At 40.2% G+C, this 21,490-nt stretch overlaps 1 protein-coding gene across 12 annotated transcripts in view; it reads right to left on the bottom strand.

The window, feature by feature from the left end:
• The window catches only part of FMNL2 (formin like 2), a 277,001-nt gene that overhangs the window by 225,190 nt on the left and 30,321 nt on the right, over positions 1 to 21,490 (bottom strand). The window lies entirely within an intron of this gene.

Below are 21,490 nucleotides of genomic sequence, written 5' to 3' on the forward strand. Positions count from 1 at the left end.
TTGCACACTCACCAGTCAAGTGAAAAGGATGTTATCATGGCTACTAGGACTGGAGGTTTTCTCCAGTTCTCTGTCTGTAGATCTAGCACTGCTACAGTACGAGGACATGCCCACTGACAGCATTTTTACCATTGCATCTTCTAAACTTGTTCTGAGCAAGTTTTAGAAATCACAGCTTTAAAAATACAGGCAGATAGTCTATACCAGTGGACTATCCTGTTCTTGATGGGGACTCCTATCCAGCCTGCTCTATTGAAATCAAGTCACATTTTTCTTATTTGCCAAAATGCTAGTGCATGGAGAGAGACTGGAGTATATGCCAAGATAATCACCTATGAAGAAATTGCTTGGGTAATGGTTGGAAGTGTGGTAAAACAGATTAGGCATGGAAGCAGTCTAATGAAAGACAGAGAAATTGTTCGGTGATCTGAGCACAGAAAAGAGAATCAGGGACACCCGTGGTCTAATCTTGGCTCCAACAATGATTTGCTGTGTGGCTTTACGCACTCAACCTCTTTCTCACTTCCCCAGCCACAAAATGAGGGATAACCCTTAATCTACAGCATCTCACAGGGCTGCTGAGTTTGTGTTTGCAAAGTGAACCGGAGAAGTGACATACAGAGTTGGTTTGTGCAGGACTCACCTAGAGAGGAGGAGACAGAAAGAGGAGGATCTAGGCAAGAGAGCTGACAGTCTCCCAGTATAACTGGCTAACAAAAGAAAGGATTATCTTTGGGTCGGCAGTGGAGTCAACCAAGTCACATTAAACTACTACAAATTTAGGGCCAATCTGGGGCTGAATTACAGCCTGAGCAACACCACTGAAATAAATGGGATTGCATAGATCTAAATAAGGACAGAATTCGACCCTCACTGTTTCCACGACATCTGTGTGGGGAGCACACTACATAAAAACACTTGTTAAAAATGAGACTCATCAAAGCAGCTTCATGTGAACAAATAAAACACACTTCAACCAATTTATTTTAAAGCAGCCCACAGTTTGTTGATCATTTGGGACTCTGCACAAACACCAATGGAGGCCTCTGAACACCTTGGTCAGTGTTTGCACTGTCATTCTGCAACTCAACTTTCACAAATAATATGAAAATGTCAGGGTCAGTCCTTGTGTTATTTTTGGAAACAAATTTGTAAAATGTTGCATTTGACTGTATTTTATACCTTGCACCTGCTCCAGTAAGGAGGTGACATCACTCCACTGTCCCCTTCCTCACACCACTGGAATCAGTTAAGTAAACAAATTCATGTGGAAAATATGCCGTCTTTTGCTGAAACACCAGAGAGAGTTTCCCATTAGGCTCAGGAAGGCTGTTTGTGAACCAGTCCAGCAATGCCTTTTTGAAGTGCTAAGTAGCACTTTTGAATCTCTTATTGTAATTGGGGGCACACGGGTCACTGTATTTTTCATCTAATTTAAAGTTAAAAAAGGTAAAGAAATATTAGCAATAATCAATGCAAAAACCTGACAGCAACTCTTAAAGGCATGTCAAGTGAAAATCTTTATGTCATCATGTTTTCTTTACAGTCCTGCATATGTTTTAACTAAAGCCTTTGTCCTACAGCTTATCTCCTTCTCCCTTCAAGATCAAAATGTTAGAATTCATAACCTGTTGCCATAGAAACCACTGTAATGTCACTAGTACAAAATGTTGACTATTGCATGGAGACAGATTACAGCATATGGATTCAGGGTTGTCATAAACAGATAGCTAAGGGCTAATGTTCTTTTACCTGTAAAGGGTTAACATAGGGAACCAAACACCTGACCAGAGGACCAATCAGGAAACAAGACTTTTTCAAATCTGGGTGGAGCGAAGTTTTGGGTGTGAGTTCTTTGTCTTGGGTCTGACCCTCTTGGCTCAGAGAGTGATTTTTCTATCTCCTGGCTTTCTAATCTTCTGTTTCCAAGTTGTAAGTACAAGGATAGTAAGACAATAGGTTTTCTTTTGTATTTACATGTGTGTAGTTGCTGGAATGTGTTAAATTGTATTCTTTTTGGATAAGGCTGTTTATTCATTTTTTTCCGTTAAGCAATTGACCCTGTATATTGTCATCTTATTACAGAGACTATTTTTAATGTCTTTTTCTTCCTTTTTTTAATATAAAACTTTCTTTTTAAGACCTGTTGGAGTTTTTCTTTAGTGGGGACTCCAGGGAATTGAGTCTGCAGCTCACCAGGGAATTGGTGGAAGGAAAAAGTCAAGGGGAAAATCTCTTTGTGTTAGATTTACTAAGACTGACTTTGCATACCCTCTGGGTGAGGGGGAGAGATTAGATCTCTCGGTACTTGTGTTTCCAGGACTGGAAGCAGGGAATCTCCTAGGGTCGTCCAGGGAGGGGAGACTGGGAGGAAGTAACAAGGAAACAAGGGGAGGGGGTTATTTCCCTTTGTTGTAAGACTCAAGGCATCTGAGTCTTGGGGTCCCCCAGGGAAGGTTTTGGGGAGACCACAGTGAGCTAGGCACTGTACAATTCTTAGCTGGTGGCAGCGATACCAGGTCCAAGCTGGTACCTAAGCTTGGAGGTTTTCATGCTAACACCCATATTTTGGACGCTAAGGTCCAGATCTGGGAAGAAATGTTATGACAAGGGGTCCCTTCAGCTTTTAGTGGAAACACACACATGGTCCACCATCAGGGAGAAGAACCACAACAAAATGTTTTTGATTATAGAGGGGTTTTAAAAAATCTGAAAGGAGCCCTTTAGTTTAACCTTAAAAGGGATGATATAGGATTAAATATGTATGTGGATAAGTGTGAGAAAACACACACTTCATTTAAGCAACACTGTACAGCATAGTCTCTGAAATAACCAAGAACTCCAGGGTTGCTGTTGCCATTCCATACTTAATTCAGCTCACTTATTCTGTGTTTCACAGCACAACAGTGTGTATGCCTCCTACTGTTTTCAAGTCTCTTACACTAGATAACCTAGGCACAAAGAGGAAAACTATCATAGGTTCAAAATCTACCCTCTGTTACATCTGTGAAACCCCTCTGAAATTAGTGGAGTTGCAGAGGTGCAACGGGAAATCAAATCTGACCTTAAAGACTCACTGAAACCTTATGGAAAAATTTGAAAACAAAATCTGTTTAGAGACAATTCAGTTCACTATTTCTCTTCCTTTTGTTTCATATTATGGACACATTTGCAGGGAAGTATTATCACTGGGGCAGATTCTGAGTTCAGTTACAGTGGTGTAAATCAGGAGTCTCTCTGTTGATTACAAATACAGCATTGTAACAGAGCTTTCTGTTTCTTAAGCGTTTCTAAAGGTTATCCCCTCATGTGAAGTCACAGTGCCAACTTCTGCCCTTACTAATAGCTATACAATCCTAATTACTTCCTCCAACTTCAGTGAGGTTGCACAGTTGTAACTGAGAAAAAAATATGGCCCATAATGTTCTGTTTGTGACATAACAATCAGTTGCTGTGGAAATACACAAACACACACACACAGAGGAAATGTTATATATTCAATGAGATCTTCCACTTTGCTTTCCCTTTCTGCAAAGCCCCTGGGTGAGGTGGAATTAAGATAATGAGTTACATCATTCAGGTAAAGCAGCTATAAATTAAAAGTGGAAACAACTGTAAAGGCATCAAATTGCAGCCATATTAACATGACCATGTAAATTGTAAGTTCAAGGATAATTATGTTTCCCAAGCCATATAGTTAACTAAAGAATAATAAAAAAATTGTTTCTTTGAATGTGTGGTTATTGTATGATGTGCCAGATACACTCTATATGCATTAGATTATCTTCATTTGGGAGCCTCAGCATTGAGAGTTGTAAAAAGATAACGGACAATGATGGCAGAGTTTAATGAATCCTGCAATCAAGGTACTACAGTCACTGAATAATTGTTATTCCAAGCAGCAAGGAGGATTTTTCACACGGGGGCAAGCTTCAAACAGAACATTTACACAAAAAGCAAATTGCTTTGCCAGTAATGTTTGGCTTCTCACTGGCATGGCTGGCGGATGTGCCTGTGAGGCACAGTTCTTACTAAGAGTCCAACTCCTTTTTCCTCTTTAAACTGTCGGTGTGGTCATACAGTAACACTATGACATCATATCATGTTACCATGAAAATGACTCATAAATTGAGATGGTTGGAAGACTGTTGCAACATTTCATTGAAAAATGGTGATGGAAATCAATTAACATTTTCATGGTTTCCCATTAGCTCCCTCTATTTTTGACCAGCTCTGCTCATGTCGCACACTGAGGCTTACAGACTACTAAACCCATCAGGTACACTGGAAAGAAGAAGGAGCAGGGATACTCTTCTTTCCCTCTTCACACATAAGCAGAACATACTGACAATGGACCCTCAACTAGGTAGTGATCCACAAACCCAACAGAATATAGTGAGACTGACGGGGGGTGTGGCCAGGCAAAAGGCTGTGTTAAGGGAGAACATGCTACTACACCTCTACCCCGATGTAACACGACCCGATATAACACGAATTCGGATATAACGCAGTAAAGCAGTGCTCCAGGTGGGGCGGGCCTGCACACGCCAGCGGATCAAAGCAAGTTCGATATAATGCGGTTTCTCACCTATAACGCAGTAAGATTTTTTGGCTCCCGAGGACAGTGTTATATCGGGGTAGAGGTGTACTTACTGAATGATTAGTCCACGCTGCTACTGAACAAGCTATTTGCCTGTTATTGTCCTATACACCTTCAGTCCTCCTATAGGAAAATCCAGATTTAGTCACAAGATTTCACAAAGGGTCAAGGTAGGAGAGAGGCTGAGTGAACAACAAAAGCCTTTCCTTAAAAACAAATACAAGGAGAACTCTGGAAAAAGTGTGATAGGCAAATGGCTCTCTTATTTCCGAGTCTGATACATGGGAACATCGACTCTACTATGAAGGTCCTTCTTGAAAATGTGGATGAGATATATAAGAATAGGGGTCCCCTGTGCGCCTTTGTCAGGAGTTCCAATGCCACAATGGTCTTTTCTTCTTTGATGATTAGAATAGTGTTAGGGTTTGTCTGTAGAGAAAAAAGACTTTCAGTTTTCTTTCACTTTTTTGTAGTGACCAAGACTGTCACTGCAAATCTTGCCACTTGTTTTGGATCAAGTGATTATGAATCAATTGTCTCAGGGTGGCAGCCAGAGTGCTTTCTGCCTGGTTTCTCCTGCCAAGTCAGTCCAATGCCAGGTATTCTGTATGCTTCTCCTGACACAAAGAAAACCTAATGCAAAACCAGTAATGTATCTGAAAATGCTTTTCTAGATTTCCAGTGTGGAATCACAAAAAGCCTGTTTGATGGTTTCATCTAATCACCATCCGCTGAGGAAAGACATATTCATTTTCTACAGAACCAAACATCAGAATTAAATAGCAGGGTAAATGTTTACATAACCATATTAAAGCACTTCATAACTTCATAGCCAAATTGTTAGAAGGTCCCAGCAACACAAATCCACAAAGAATCTGAAAATCAAGCAGCAGTTTAGAATTTTTAATACAAACAAAGAAGCCCACAGGAGAGTTTTCCTTTCAAGTCACTCAGCTTTCTTCTGCTGCCCTCACAACTTTGCTTTTCCTATGAAGAGTACACTTCCCAGTGGTGTCTTCTGTTGCAACATATTTTAAAAGGGAGTCTGCACTTCAGCCAACTACCCAAAGAAAAACACGTCATCTTTTTTCCCTTCAAGAGTGAGGAAGAAAAAAACAACAGCTTGGAAGAGATTCAAAGCACATTGACTTTGGTTTTATTTAAGCAATGGGGATCAGTATGGGCCTGATTCAGCAAAGCACTAAAGCATGTGCTGAAATCCATCCCTATTCAACAAAAACTTACGTTCATGCTTAAGTGTCACAATAGTCATGTTAAAATTAGGACTTGCATAAGTGCTTGACTGAATTTGGGTCTATATTATTTTTACTGTTCTGTTTTTACATGTTGGGAGTGGAGACCAGTAACAGGGACCATGCATTGTTATAACTAATATCAATGGTAATTTAGTTAAATGGAAACAAATTTTTCATAGCTCAATTCCAAAGATTACACCAAATATATTTTTTATTTTCTCTAAGGACTAGAGATATCTTTGGCAATAATAATAGTTTGCACTTTCTATCCTCAGATCTCAAAAGGCTTTAAGGTGCTAATATCTCCCAAATAACTCCTTAAAAAAAGAAAAAGAAAAGAAAAGAGAGAAAAAAAACAGCTATGGAATTACTGAGACCTGGCACATCACTTAAAGCCCAGATTTTCAGAGGCCTCATCTCCCACTCAGACACCCAAATAAGAGGCCAAATTTCAGAGTCTTTGAAATTCCAGACGTAAGTATCACAATGGGAATTGCTGGGTACAGAGCACTTTTGAAAATCTGGCTCCTCTTGATGGGCCTGAGTCAGAGCTGAGCTCTTTTGAAAACATGGTTCCAGCTGTGGGAGCTGAGCTCCTGAAAACTGGCCTTGAGCTCTTTTGAAAATGACTTACCTTAACCACACAGCAAGAGCGCAGGTAATCCTGCCTTCCGGCCCCACAGACTACAAGTGACCCTGGTTGCCAAACTAAAAAGTTGATAGCTAGTTTTGAAAGTGTGAAATTCAGCATTGGTCTGCCTCTCATACTGCCTGTTACTATAAGTGTACTGAGGAATATCTACCAGTGCATCAATTCACACTGAACTAGACACAGAATATTGCTGGGTACAGAGCACTTTTGAAAATCTGGCTCCTCTTGAGGGGCCTGAGTCAGAGCTGAGCTCTTTTGAAAACATGGTTCCAGCTGTGGGAGCTGAGCTCCTGAAAACTGGCCTTGAGCTCTTTTGAAAATGACTTACCTTAACCACACAGCAAGAGCTGTGAATAGTGTATATTAGAATATTCACTTTTAAATTGAGATGTACATCACAGCCTTCCACACTGTAGCTTTTGGCAAAACTGGCCCTGATAATCAGTACCCTGAGTGTTAGCTGTCTCTTTGATTTTCTTCTTTGGTTTTCACCAAGTCATGTCATAGTGCCATGGCAACCTAGCTCGAACATACAGACATGCTGCATCTGAAAGAGCATGTTAACTACAAACCTAGGCTGACCATTTCCAGGATTTTACATCAGGACTTTCCATCTCTTAGCAGAAGAATTAGACAGTAATTTCAACTGATTTAAAAAAAAAGTATCTTTGGGGGCAAGAATATGTTTAGGCAAGTCTAGAGCTGAAGTTACAATTCCATGAAAGATGGAAACCTCTGCAAAAAAGCCTATTGGTGAAAGGAGGGGGAGAGATATGTAGTTATCTGAAATTTAAAATGGGGACAATTATAGATTTGGACATGTGACTTGGGAATACAGACATGTTGAAAATGAGATTTTGGAATAAAGGAAAAAATGCTATTTTCCTACTGAACTGAATATCATCTTTTTTCAACACAATCTCTTTTTCCCGATCCTTACACTGTAATCTGTAAGCATAGCTAATAAATGGCTCTGAATCTGAGACAATTCAAAATGAAGCATTTTAATCCTTTTCTTATTCCATTTCAAGGCTACTAACTTGTTAGGTTTTTTATTTCATTTCAGAACACTGCAAACTCATTTTGTTAAACTCAGCAAAGCATCAACAGGGTTGCTTTTGTACCAGTGTCTATAAATTATTCACACTGTCAAAGAGAGGAAGAGAAGGAGACAGAGCCAAATTCTGCCTTTCTTTGCTTCTGCAGCAATATTCTTGGGGATCCCCTTGCAATCACCCATACAGATTACCCATGCCAGAAGCAAGTGTAGCCAGAACAGAGCAAGTGAGGGTATAAAGTGGCCACAGGCTACTCAGGTGTGTGTGCCGAATGAAATACTTATGTTTCCTAAGTCCCACCTGAAAGGCTTCTCCACAGCTCAACACAAAGAGAACTCAAAGAAGAACCTGCAGCATTTCAATACTGCAGGATTTACAGGGAACCTCAGAATGATTCTGCCCACAGTTCCTCCCTGGGCTGAAACTATTCAGACAAGGGAGTACCTCATGGCTAGAAATGTCCTTTCTCAGCAGAAAACAGCACAAGCCATTTTTGGAATGAACAGTCTCAAGCAGGTAGCTGGAGCTCAGAGCTCTATCCCAAGCACATTCTCACGATAGCATCATGGGCCTACCCTCCCTACCAAGACCCACAATAAGGCATGGAGTCATTACAGGCTCACGCTGCCCCCAATCCGGCTCCTGCAGATGGGCAGGAGAAACACCACCAAATCCCCAAACCTGCTTCCGACATGCCAGACATTGGGAAGGATATGATACTGCCTGAAGGGGCTTCCCAATCCTAGCCTGTAGCTGTCCCTGCCCATCTGCAGGCAACAACTGAAAAGATGTTATCCTTGCATAAAATAGTGACTTAATAAGATAGACCAGTCAATGGCATGTACTGCATACCAGCAGGACCCGGGCATTGTCCTGCTGAGGACTGCATTAGCAACTGGCCCGAGGCCTGCATATAATCTGCTTCAGTAGAGCAGATTGCAAGTATTTATTTTAAAATTTACCACAACAGATGGCACTAACTGGCACCTCTGTTGGCAGTCTCAGCAGAGAAGCCAAGGATAGAAAGAACCATCTGATCCTTTAGAGGTGGTTCCCGTAGGTCAGAGTTGAGGCGCACGCTACTAGAGAATGTGGGGAAGCTTGGACTGGCACAGCCCATGCTGCCCCTGCTCTGTGCACAAAGCCAGGACTTCAACCACAAACGCTGTCAATCCAACACTGTTCAGGAACCACTAAAACTTCACACACAAAATATTATTTAAAAACAAAACAAAAAAATCCTTTTGGATGCCAGACACGGTACAGCTAAATCTGGATTCCAAAATCCTCATTCCATATTCAGGAGCTGCTCCTTTTGTGCATCTCATTCACAGTTCAGAGGAAGACCAAAGGCCCATTTTTACTTTGTGAAGACACACAGAGTATCAGCAAGTTAAGAGGCTACACGTTTGCAAGTATAATTCAACCAGGAGCAGAAGGATTCCATTGCTCCTGACCATGCAAGGTTTGCATGGAATTCCTCAAGGGCACAATTTAACCCCGAGCGGTAACATCCCTTGTAGACAAGCCCACAGTATAATGTGACCCACAATCTCAATGCTAGTTTACTTTAATTGCACAATGTTATGTATGTGCAATCCATGGTGCCAGGCACCAAGGCACAGGGAACCCAAGGCACAGTGATCAAACATGAGAACCTATTCCTCTCAACCTATTCCTATTCCAACTTAGTCTCAAGGACGAGGACTCAAAGCGAAGAATGTGAAAAGAGCAGAGCAAGAAATTTTAAATAATGTGAGATTCACATTTGGTTGGCTGGCTGATTGGTTTTGAACACGTACCATTGTTGGTAATTTCAATTTAATGACATAGCACTTCAGATTTATTTGTATAATGTACAGTACTAATAGTGCAAGAACTCCAACCAGATCTGAGCATGATGGGAAAAAAAATGGAGTCTGAAAAGAGGGGTATCTGTCCTTAGGTAATGACAGACACCAGAGAAATATGCATGAGCCAAAATAAAAGCAATAAATGTGCCTCCCTTACATCCATGCAAACCCACCAACGTCAATAAGTGTGCCTGGGTTTAACTGAGGGGAGAGTTTGACCACTGACATATAGAGCACTGAATGTAAATTGAAGCCTATGGCATACACACTGCCAAAGGAGACATTAAAATACAATAAAAATGCAAGATAAGATGGATTACTGAAAAAGAGCTACCACAGGGAACAGGATTTACATCCTTCTTGAAAATAAATCATACACCACGCACACAAAGAATAGATATAATTATTTCGTGCAACAGATAGAGAAAACCGTTCAATATACAGCCCTAAGAACTGCACTACATGACTCAATGGAATAATACGGATAAAAATGTGCATACTATGCCACCAGCTAGAGCTTCCTAATGACCAGGGCTAGCAAATGACAAGAACCTAAAAATAATGGAGCCCTTGCTACCATTCATAAAACATTAATTTGCAAGAGCCACATAAAGGCACTATTATATTATCTACAGACTCTATCACTGCAGTTGCAAAGAAAACTTGGTCAAGTTGACCAAAATTTTACTCATCTATGGCAATTCTATGTCAACTGAGACAACTTTATTTCACTGTTTGTGGAAATGTTCTATTATATGATTTCTGAAGCCTGATTAAAATTTATTTTATAGAAATAAGCATCTAACTTTTCACTCCAGCTTGTGGAGAATCCGCAAAGACAATAACATCAGATGGTGTGAAATCAATGTTATCAGCACATCCGCATGAATAGCAAAAATGTTTGTCCTAAATTTGTGGATATACAATGCTAACCCCATGTTTGTCACTGGAAAACTGAACTAATTTATTTTCTTACACTTGTTAAGAAATATTACCTACTAACTGTGAGGACAACACAACACATAGGATGCAACAGCACTGTCTTCCAAACTTTCTCAACCTTGAAATCCAGACTGGGTCATACATAGCTCATTCCCCAGAACCAGGAATGACCAGCAGCTGACTATAGAGATGGGTGATAGTTACAAAACTGACTCCCAATGGACCAAAGATTCGGAGGGGTGCAAACAACTAGAAAACCAGCTTGATCAGCTCCCTCGAGGTTCTCCTTGCCTAAAAGGAATCCTAAGTATCACAGAGTTGACACAGTAACTCTATGCTGTCCTGCCTCGTGGTATAGGGAGGAAGAAGGCACAGCCAGAGTGACCCTGCACTCTGGCAATTCCCAGCTGCTCTAACAGTCTCTCAAGGCTGTGGGCATCAGGGTGTAACTCAGAATAGCCCATTGTGAGGTAGAAGAATGGCATAAAGAGAGAGAAGGGGCAGTCACATGGCAGCGTTCAGAGAGGGTGCAGCGACATAACAGGTTGGTATGTGCCTCCTGAAGTCTTTAGCAATACTTCTGTGAAAAATGAATTACAGTCAGGATATGTCTGAAACGGTACAGTGGACTGTATTGGGTGTGAACAGAGCAAGAAGAGAACTTGTTCAGAGCTTTCTGGTCATGCAACTGTTCCTTTTCATTGTGTGTACTGTATCTCTCAACTTCACAAATATTATATAGAACAGTATTGCTGTTATGTAGAAATGTGTTTCCTGACTAAGAATAGTTCAAAATGGAGTATTTTTAGAGACTAATATGTCAGATCTATTTTTTCCTCTCTTTGTGCTGTCTTGTGAGAGAAGGGAATACTGGCTGTCACCATTTCCATACCGGGTGTTTTAAAATCATTTTGGGACACATTTAGTCATTTGTTCTTCTTTTTCAATTTTTATTTATAGCAAGGTATCTTTTGCTACCAACATGAAATAAACAAACAAGTTAATAAAAAACAACTGCCCAGCTGTTTTTGTTTTGCTGGGATTTTTAAGGGAGTTGGGAATTACAGAAGGCTAGCTACTGCGTGATCTAATGATTTGACCTCAGAACCAGCAGCTAGGAATTCCTGAGTTCTAACCATAATACTGACACTGACTCCCTCTGCGACCTTGGGGTGAATCGTTTAGGGTGAAGTTTGCCAACCAGGAGGAGTGCTGCATTTTAATGACATCTAAACGTGGCGCTGACTCTCTGTCCAGAGGTGAATTCCACCCTTAGGAAATTCCTGCATCCATGTTTCCAATCTGTATAGTAAAGATAATACTCACCAGCTGCACTGGGCTAGTGTGAGGGTTAATTTGTTAATATTTGTAAAGCACTCTGCAGATGAATGGTGCTGTACAAGTATAAAATATTACTACTAAATATAGTGTGGGATCAGTGATTATACTGGTACTCAGTACTATACTAATACTCAGATCAAATGTACTAGCTTGCCTTGGTGATTCCTGCATCCCGGTAATATAAGAAGAAAACAGAAGCTATATATTTTCTATACATCCATTTAGTATCCTAAACAGGGATTAAGGGTGAAACCTTCCTGACTTTCTAGTTTCACTTTATTAAGCAATAGTGCAAAAGATTTCCCACAGCACTTAGGAAAAGATGATAAACTAAACTGATCTCTAGTATATGTACCAGTATGCTAAAAAATAGTGCATCTGAAATGACTTCCTAAAAACACTAGAGTCTGGTGTGAGTTAAATGAAGGTTTTTGAGAAAACAGGAGTTTAAAAGGGCGGGGGAAACCAATCTGGCGTTTGACAAAAAGAAATGGGAGCCTGAGAGACATTCAGTCTGAGGCTGAGAAAAGGTCACTGTCTTAAATAGCTGTTTGTTAACTCTCTGTCAGCTGTGTCTTTTGGGTCTTTTCTTGTCCAGATAGACTAATTTATTAAATCCATGTGAAATACTTCTGCATTACAGTCCATTTGCAGGTTGGCAGTTCTGAGACTTGTAACCAACTTGTTCCCCCTCAGGGATTCACTTTACAAAAGAAGATCTGTCAAACGGCACCTTAGGTTACTATATTTTAAGGGGAGTAAGGAAGGAGGATTTAGACAATGCTGAAGGAACAGATGGTCAATTAAGGAAAAAGGCACAATAAGGGTGTGGCTCTCATCCCCAATGTGTTTGTGTGCCAGGCTCAGCAAAATAAGCACCAAGCTACCATTAACCCTCTGGAACAGGGTGATCTCATGATAACGATTATCTCTGGACTGGCCTTAGGGCCACTGAGAAATGTCTTTTCATGTCATATCCCAGTTAAATGAAATTATTTTGATCACTGCCTCTTGATTCTAGAAATGTGAAGGGAAATTAGATTAATACCCTCCATGACAACGCTGAATGTTCAATATTAAGAGAACAACAGTCTTTCCATTAAATCTCTTTTTTTGCAATGCTCCATTAGCCCTGCTCAGTGGTTTCATTTGGTGAGTCACATTAAATAAGTTCATACTGATGAAAGCTTGAATGTTACTTTTTCTTTTGATTGTCTCGTTATTTTCCTACATCCCTTAATCTCTGACGAGTGGCCCCTGACCATCTGTGCCTCATTTTTAATAATAGCTCCTTCCAGAAATAGGAGTGAGGTGTTACTCTTTTCCACATAACTGAGTCCAGGCAATGGCAGCCACAATGTACAGAATAAGTGAGAATTATAATAGCGAAGAGATGATACACAGCTCTTACTAACCACTGATGAGGTTAGAATTGGGTTTGCCATGGAAAACATTATGCTGAGGATGTTTTTATTTAAAGTTGTCATGAAAAACATAAATAATTTGATTAATATATTATTCACAAATGAGTCAAACAGCTTTATAAAGAAAAACAAATAAATTATTTGATACATAGTATCGGACCGATTTTAGTTGAGATGGGTGTGGCGTGAGTTTGTTAATACAATGTGTTTTTCAAATTTGGAAAGGCCATTGTACTTTTTGGTTAAACTGGTATATAGATAATTGTAAGAATGGGAAAGGTGAATATGATTTTTAAAAGATATTTGAGTAATACTTGCTCTTTTCAATTTAATAAGAACAGCCATTCAACTATATTAATCATTCAAATCAGTCTCTCCTAATACACTAACTACAGGTGACAGTAATTTTGGTGAGAGGTCTTGCTTATACGACCTAAGATCCAGATCCTGTAAGTGGACCTTCCTAGTTGATTTTCATACCCACATAGAACCTAGTGAAATGAATGGAATTCTGCACAGACAGAAAGAGTCTGCCCACACAAAGGATCAGTGTTTAAAAAAAGAACCCCTATTAATATCCTTTACTAATGGTGTAGTAAAAATACAGACATTGATCAATTTTTAATTATGAATATATGAATTTTTGCATGCATTTCTGCTTTTTTTCAGGAATTGAAAAATACACTGGCTTAAGGTCCAGGAATAATTATACTAAGTCCAGGGCAAGCACCAAAAAAGCACTGCCAGGCCAAAACACCAATGACTATTTAGAGTACAAAAGCTTACTGGAAACATTATAGCGAACCAGTACAAATGCTTTTAGAATCACTAAGCTTTTCCAAGCAATGATCCTGGACTAATGACCAGAAGGATAAAGAAAAGACCATTACTGTTGCTTTTACAGATTTAATAGTCTGTCAGTTATACTACTATTTTCTTGGATGTTTATGGAGATTTCATCACAATAAAATCTAACAGGTGAAGAATACTAGCACGTCTGTTCTGCTGCTAAGCTTTTACATTTAACGTTCACTTGCTATGATTTGGTAATGACTGTTTTGGGGGGAAGTATTATGTCTAGTATCCCATGGTTTTTGCTTAGAACAAACATGAGGAAAACACTGAACTCTGTATCAATTTGTAATTTAATCACTTCATTTCCCTGTATGGGTAAACTGCATATTGGCTCACAATTGTTTCACTCTCCAAAGGCAGCTGTTTGATGCTATAGTATTCAGCATCAAGCATCCATGGCATTAACCCAACAATGTAGTCTCCCAAGCAATAAAAAAGGCCATTTCCATTTTCCATAGTCCGGGGGTTAACCCCAGCCAAGAAATAAAGACAAGCAACACAATTCAATTGAAACATCTGTGGGCCTCAGTTGTGGTTCTTTATGTTATGCTATGTTTAAGTCAGTTTCAAATCAGGTCTCTTGGTAAAGACAGAATGACGGCCAACCATAGTGCTTCATCCTGTGGAATGCCACAGCTGAGATTAGTTTGTCTTCCTTTATTGTTCTTTAATAAACATGATGAACACATTGTGAAACTCACTGCTGCCCATGAATTTAGCCAGCTTTAGTAAAATTCTATAACAGAGAAAATATGTTACACTTTCCACCCAATTTAAAAATAAAAAAAGTCTCAAGAGTCTGCTCTTCTATAGTAACTTCCTGCTGAGTGGGTTAGGTCACTTCCTTCTGAATCAACACAGGATTACAACTAACTGAATGTGGATGTTGCAGTCTAGTAAGAGAGATCATGCTGATTGTACTGGAAAGAAGACTGATACTCAAATAGTGTAGAAACTAAACTCTGTTGAGCAACTCAGAAAGTGATTGAGGATTTATCCTCATTTAAATATAAGTGACCTGGGAGAAGAATGTGCAAATATGATTATAAAATGTTCCAAAATATACAAAACTAGGAGCCACTAGAATAAAGTGGAGCAAAAAAAAAAAAATCAGAATAATTTAGATAAATGAGGACTACGTAAAGATGAGTAGTTCTTCCTCCTCAGTGCAGAGCAAAGCAATGTGACACATTAAAAAAAAACAAACAGAGGGAATATTATAGTGATTCTTATTGACTAGAACATCCTGAGTATGAGGTAGACCTCAGGGTACTAGAGAACATGATTTGGACAAAAGAGAAGCATGGAAAGATAAGTGGCTTTGTGATGGGGCATACTCCTCACACTGGCCCTGAGAGGGCTGAATTAGGCCAAGCGAGCCCAACCAGCCAATTAGGCTGCAAAATGGGATGGGAAGGGGGCAACTGAAGTTGGAAGAAATGAATTAAAAGAAGGCGGCTCACCTCTGAGGGAACAAGCAGAGCTTCTACAATGCTAGGAGGCTGGTAACAGCGTGGGAGGAAGCCTGCAGTTCCCCTTCCTGAGTAAGGGAAAAGCAGCTAAGAGGAAGGCATCCAGGGGTGAGATCAGTAAGGTGGTAAAGATGCACCTTACCTGTTCAGTACAGGGCCGCATAGCAGAACTCCCACTGTCACCAGCTTACTCAGTATAGACCAGAGGTGGGCGAACTACGGCCCGCGGGAGTCTCCTGCCTGGCCCCTGAGCTCCTGTTCTGGGAGGCTGGCTCCTGGCACCTCCCCTGCTGTTCCCCCTCCCCCACAGCCTCAGCTCACTGTGCCGCTGGTGCAATGCTCTGGGCGGTGGGGTTCTTGCAGAGACGTGGTCTGTCTCGGTGCTCTGGGCACTGCAGTGGGGGGGGGCAGGAAGCAGGCGGGACTGGATAGAGGGCAAGGGAGTTCGAGGTGGTGGTCAGGGGACGAGGCAGTCAGAGGGTGGAGAACGGGGGGTTGAATGGGGACAGGGGTCCTTGGGGAGCAGTCAGGAAGGAGGAGTTAGATGGAGCAGCAAGGGGCAGTCAGGGGCAGGAGTTCCGGGGGCAGTCTGGGGACAGGGAGGGGTGGATTGGGCAGGGGTCCTGGCAGGGGGGTGTTGGGGGTGAGAAGCGGCGGGGGGGTTGGATAGGGGGTGGAGGCTGGACCACACCTAGCTGTTTGGGGAGGCACAGCCTCCCCTAACCAGCCCTCCATACAATTTCAGAAACCCGGTGTGGCCCTCAGGCCAAAAAAAGTTTGCCTATCCCTGGTATAGCCATTGATAATCAGATAAGGGCCAAAAACAAAGGGACTATTCTCAGACAATAGTGCACCCCAATGATTGCAACACTGAGCATAGGATGGATCTGTGGCTATTGATAGATTAAGCTCTCAAATCTTCAGACTAGCGAATCAGGGAGGGAAAAAAGCCTATAAAATGTTGGGCTGCACCATATGAGACTAAGGAAGCCATATACAGAAAATCATTAGAAAGGATTTTACAAAACTAGAGATAGCAGATGGCAGCCACAATCACTAAGGTTCAAAGATCCTGGTTATTTTAAAAGATTTACAAAGTCTGGGCCTGCGTTCTCATGAAAGAGAAGAGATTAAGTGGGGACCTGCAGAGATGTACACTGCTATAAAAGGGAAAAGGAAGCATTGAAGCTATACTGGGTTACTTTTTCACATATAATGTCATGACTAGCCACTAGACAGAAAATGAGTGGGATTTCTTGACACAAATAGGAGATATTTTTCCTTTTAAAAAGAAAAAGAAGAGAGCCTAAGAAATATAAATTTAATACCAGTGATTAAGTCAAGACATTAAACTGAAGGAATGTCCAACCACAGATCATTTCCTAGTTTACTCACACTTTAAAATTATCTTCTCTTCCTATAAATATCAACAAAAAGAAGAGGTTACTGCAACAGAGAGACCAATATCAAAAAAATAAGATGTGCATTATACTATTTGTAAGAGTTCTATAACTTGCATGGCATTTACTGCATATGCAAATTCAACGAGGTAGGGATATTTTAAATGATGATAACATTTTAAAGCTATAATGCAAGCTATATGCCCATTTCAAAATTTTGTTCTTAAAAAAGACTAAAAACGTCTAACCAACATTTTTCTCCTGACCTTTTCAAAATGTTTCCAAAACTTCCCGAGCATCCTGGAGTGCCAACAGCCTGACAGGTGGGACCAGGGGAGCCTGGAAACCCTGACTCCGTGGAAGTCAACCTGGCAGGCTGCACCAGACCTGGGAGCCTGCAAGCCCAGGCTGCCAAGGAGACAGCCAGGTGAGCTGGCTGGAAACCAAGTAGGTTCCCATCAGAATTTTGTCAAAAATTGACAGTCCATGGAACATGTCAATTTCAATGAAGTGGCTCTTTCAAGCCATCTCTACTACAGATGTCTCTAATACCTTTCCTTTCAAAATCTAATTATTTTACTGAATGTTTAAAATGACAAAGAAAAACAGTAATCAAAGCAAAATGTATATTATTTATCTTAAATTGGTATACGTATAAGCCCCGTTACCACAGTATCTGACTGACTCACGATCTTTAATGCCACCATACTCTGTGAGACAGGGAAGTACTATTACCCCTGTTTTACAAACGGGGAACTGAGGCACAGTGAGACATGTGGAGTTACCCAACTGCTCACACTGGAAATCTGTGGTAGAGCAGGGAATTGAACTTGAGTCTTGCAAAACCTAAGCTAGCACCCTGACCTCTGGACCGTCTTTCTTCTCTCCCATATATACACAATATATAAAATATCCTCCCTACTAAATCAAAAGAAAAATACACATTGATTTCTCCAACATTATAGAAACAAAGCAAAATGCAGTCAGTGTCAAATGGAAAAGGATGAACTCAAGAGGGGAAAGAGAAAAGTTTTCTTCAAGCTTTTAAGATATAATTACAAATAATAAAAAGTAGAAAGAAATCCTCTGAAGCAACACTTGACAGTACTTCTTAATTTTACACTGATGTTGCTGAAGCACTTTAGACCAGAATCTTCAATATTAAGAAGCTAATTTAAGGCAAAGTCTTGACATAAGAATAGCCCTTTTAAAAAATTTGTGCATTATTGACAGACCTTGTAAAAGTCTTGCAAGAAGATAAAGATAAATGAAACCACAAAATATATGAATAAAAGAAACATCTAACAAGTGGTAAAACACAACAATTATTGACTTCCTAGAAGAACTGAAGCTCTTAATTGAATAAATTTGTCAGGTACCAATTTCTAGCCATGAAATGTATTATAATATAAGCCCCAATCAAATATTATGGGTAAATAACTCAAAAGGGAGATTTTTTCTTAAGTATAGAATGGGGGCTGCCCTTTTTAAAGTTTGCATATCTTTTTTAGTTATATCAGAATATGCATATATAGTGTACATGTGACCAATTAAAAAAGGGTCATCTAGCACATACAAATAAAATACACTAAACTATTTAAGACTATTAAAGACTATTGAAGTTCCATCTTATGCTATTACATTAGACTGTAGGCCTGGGACCTAACTCACCCCCATATTAAACCAGGTTTGGTCAGCTATTTTATATATATAATCAACAGAGTAATATTCTAACTGACAGTATATATTTCAAATAAGAAAATTCACTGCCTCTCAAACAGTTTCATAAATTCATAGGTATATCTGAACTGCAATATAACACCCACAGCTGGCCAGTGTCAGCTGACTCCGACTCATGGGACTCCAGCTGCAGGGCTATAAAATTGCAATGTAGATGTTCGGCCTTGCACTGGAGCTGGGACTGTGGAACCAGGGCCAGCTCCAGGCACCATTATCGCAAGCAGGTGCTTGGGGCAGCTAACGGAGACGGGCAGCACATTCAGCTCTTCGGCAGTGGGTCCCCCAGTCCTTCTCGGACTTCCTGCAGCCCCCATTGGCTTGGAATGGCGAACCGCAGCCAGTAGAAGCCGCAATCGGCCAAACTTGCAGATGCGGCAAGTAAACAAACCAGCCCGGCCCACCAGGGCTTTCCCTGAACAAGCGGCGGCCCTAGTTTGAGAACCACTGCTCTACAGCACAGGCCACAGAACTTCCCCAAAATAAACAGATCCAGTGGTTTACATGAATTCTTATTCAGGCAAAACTAGATTTGAAATCAGCTTGAGTTTTGCCTTTAGGACAACATGATTGGATCTCCTTATCCCTGATCCTGCAGACACTTAAGCACATGCTTAACTTTAAGCATGTGATTAGTCCCCTTGACTTCGATGGGACTACTCATGCGAGCATAGTTAAGCACATGCTTAACAATTTGTAGGACTGGGACCTAAATGTACAAGAATCATTTCACCTGCCTCAGATGCAGCCACTGGATCTGTGATTTTAAAAGGCTATAAAATATTTTGGGAAGCATTTTACAAGAAACAAATTGAAGCCATTTGTTTTCCTCCTCCTACCACCATTTCCTACTCAAGGCCCACTTCTGGCATGATTCTACAGAAAATCATTAATGGGCAGATGGCCAATGAGAATTGCTGATGCTTATTTATATTAAAAATATAAAAAACTACATTATTCAGAACCATTACATTATGCACAGATGTGGCCTATGTAAATTCATGTTTCTATAACTGTTACCCCAGACATTCCTTTCCTTCCCTCCTATTGTTTATCACACTCTCTTGTTTCACCTTGTCCTCAATTTAGTAGTAAATCTTTCCATGCAGGGATTATATATTTATACAGCACTTCATATTTATACAGCACTTCAGATAATTCTGATCAGGGCCTTTGGGAGATATTGCAGTACTATCATTACTAGGTAACATCAGGATAAAAGTTGCCATATAACTATCAAATGTTATAATTTATCATTCAGCAGGTATTCCTTCAGGGACAAATCCAGCCTCTGCCATTCCTACTTCAGCATCTGTGAAGGTCCCCTCAAGCTCTGGAATCAATACATTTCCAATGTGCAAGGACTTGAGGTGCGCAGTCTGGAGCAGGGCATCATGGGCCACTGAGTGGATCCTCCCATTCCTCTCTCCACCCATTCAGTTCAGTTACTCAAGGCTAAGCACAGGACTTCTGTTATTTCTAATTTTACACTGATGCTTCATAAAAAGTATCTTACTTTAATGGGTAAGGTCAAAGATCTGAACCAGCCTAGGAGTCCCTTGGAGAATCCTGAAATTTTCAACATTTCTTTTGTCTGAAGCAGGCCGCTGATTTTTTTTTTTCCTTATCAGCTGAATATGACATGTCCTGAAGCTAAAGCTTGCTAAATGTAAGACCTACTAGCTCAGCCTAATGTCTACACCCTTGCTGGCAGATTCTAACACATTGACATATTATAATACACTTTGTCAGTGTAAATATGGCTCAGCTGATGGCACTTTTGCCTCAGGACCAGGAGGTCATAGGTTGAAGGCCCACACTGGGATTTTGGCTTACATACTGACAGTTAACACTGTAGTCCAATAGGTGGGTGAAGGTTATACAGTTAGCTGATTTCATTGTACCTCTGAGTGGCTGGTGAACTCTGATGTGAAAATTATTAACAACATAACTTTTAAAAAATATTAGGAGATGTCTGAGGCAACATTCCTTCACTCTGTAAAATGTATTCTGAACAAAATAGCTCATATTAAGCCTTGTTGTTAGAACATATGTACCTTATGCCTCTCATTTATACAGATTCATAGAGTCGAAGGCCGAAAGGGACCACTGTGATCATCTAGGGTGACCTCCTGTATAGCGCAAGCCATAGAACCCAAAGTAATTCCTAGAGCATATCTTTTAGAAAAAAAAAATCCAATCTTGAGTTAAAAATTGTCAGTGATGGAGAATCCATCATGACCCCTAGTAAATTGTTCCAATGGTCAACTACTCTCACCATTAAAACGGAATTTGTCTAACATGAGTTTCCGGGCATTGGATTATGTTATAAATTTCTCTGCTAGATTGAAGATCCCATTATTAAATATTTGCTCCCCACTTAGATATTTAGGCTGTTTTGCATGAATTACTTGTCTTTCATGAGTATGTGGGTTTCCGTATTAAATTTTTTGTTCCACAGTTTCGTTAGGCTTGTGTTGATTCCCAGATTTATAAAAATTAGTTGATGTGTATGGAAACAGTTTCTGAAGGCATCTTATATGAAAGGCAAGAAAAAAAAACATATTTTAGTCCTTAGTCCTGAAAAAACGGTATAAAATTCAAATGCAAAACGTTAAAGTAATTGTATGCCTCATGGACAATATATAAATAGATTAAAAACAAAATGCTGTCCTTAAAGTTGAGTATATTCCAGTATTTGGAGTCCTCTAAAAAGCTGTCAGAGCAGTAGTTTAAATTACCTAGTGCAACTACTAAAAAGTACATTTTAAATGTGCATCTCTCTCACTATCAACTATTACTTCCTATTAAAATGTCCCTGGACTGTGAAACTACATTATTCTTTAATAAGATTCCACCATATATTTTTCAGCTATGAAATGATACCTAGCAGTAACCCA

Source organism: Gopherus evgoodei, chromosome 11, assembly GCF_007399415.2.
Source record: "Gopherus evgoodei ecotype Sinaloan lineage chromosome 11, rGopEvg1_v1.p, whole genome shotgun sequence".
NCBI lineage: Eukaryota > Metazoa > Chordata > Testudines > Testudinidae > Gopherus > Gopherus evgoodei.